We start from the raw sequence: 1389 nt of genomic DNA, 5'->3' as shown, positions 1-1389 counted from the left end.
GGAGCCGGGGGAAACCCGGGGGGGGGGGGGTTGCAGGGGGGGTCGGCCCCGGCCCCCCACCCCCGCCCGGGAAAAAGGGGGAGACTCCGTAAAAAAAAAAAAAAAAAAAAAGCAAGTACTCAGTGAATAGCAAGTCTTTTTAAATGCTGCTTTATTTCATTAAATTTTGTTGTAAGGTCTCACTAAAATGCCTGCAAACAGACGTATCTGCTAATCTGAGAGGAAACCCTCCTGTCAGAAACCTTCAGGGAAGTGAGCTGATCGCACGTAAACTGGGAGTTTGCAATGGGGTATTTGAAGCACCGTGGGAGTATTCCACTGGCCCTCTCCCTGAGAGATTTAACACTCTTCCCTGTTGTCCAGATTCTGTAGAAAGCAATCAGAATAATCATCTTCCTTGTTCAGCAGAGAAGCCTGGTCCCATTTTCCCCGCTTTGTGATGGGCTCCTCCTCTCAGCAGTAACTCAGCAGTTCCAGATGGCAGTTCGGACCGGCATCTAGGCTGGCTGGTTCACTGTATTTACTCAGAACCAACACGTTCAGAGCTCGCCTGGACCATCTGAGGGGAACAGGAAACACCCCTAGGCTGTGGAGGCAAGTGTAGACCCCCACCCGCAGCCCCGAAGCCAAGGGGGACATAGTTTGGGAGTGGCCAAAGAGGAGCAGTGCAGGGATGGGTTTTCCTAGGGACAGGCTTAGCATCCCTGACTCTAGGAAGAAGGAGAGTGAGGCGGAGAAACAGTGGAGGGGATGATGGCACTGGGCCCCATGGGGCCGAGATGGACACAGGGCTCGTTCTCTTGAGTCTGGCGCCAAGGACAGCTGAAGACGGTATCATTTTCAGGTGGAGAGGAGAGAATGGAGGGAGGTCATCCCCTATGATGTTGTCTTTTACAGGTGAAGGTGGGAGACAAGGTCTCTGTTGACGATGAGGCAGAGCCACCGTGAAAATTATAATAGGAGGACTGCCCACCACTGGAAGGGCCTGCAGTGACGCTAGGACACCCTCTGCCTGCATGTCATGTTAGCTGGGCTGGGCTAAGTAGAAGACCAAGGGGAAGAGGTGCAGTGGGGAGACCATGTGGGATGCAACCATAGGGCTGGTGGAGGGGCTGTGGCATGTGGGCGGAGACTGCATGACTGGGCATCTGCTGTGGCTGAGCATGTGTGGGCAGTGGTCCTAGACCCGCCATATCCAGACAATGATGTAGAGCGCCTCAGCATCGCCAGTCTAGACTGTGTCTATGGAGAGCAGAAAGTTGTCTAGGGCTGCCCGGGGAACTGTGAAGCCAGGTATACACCCTCACCGCAGATGGTGACATTATGTACAGTGGTGGCAGGAGCAAGGAGGGAGGGAAGAAAGACCTTGTCCAGCTTTAGTCACAAAAT

This window comes from Piliocolobus tephrosceles, chromosome 19 (assembly GCF_002776525.5).
Source record: "Piliocolobus tephrosceles isolate RC106 chromosome 19, ASM277652v3, whole genome shotgun sequence".
In the NCBI taxonomy this organism is placed as follows: Eukaryota; Metazoa; Chordata; class Mammalia; order Primates; family Cercopithecidae; genus Piliocolobus; species Piliocolobus tephrosceles.
The sequence above is the reverse complement of the archived record's forward strand: the minus strand, read 5'-3'. Positions refer to the sequence as shown.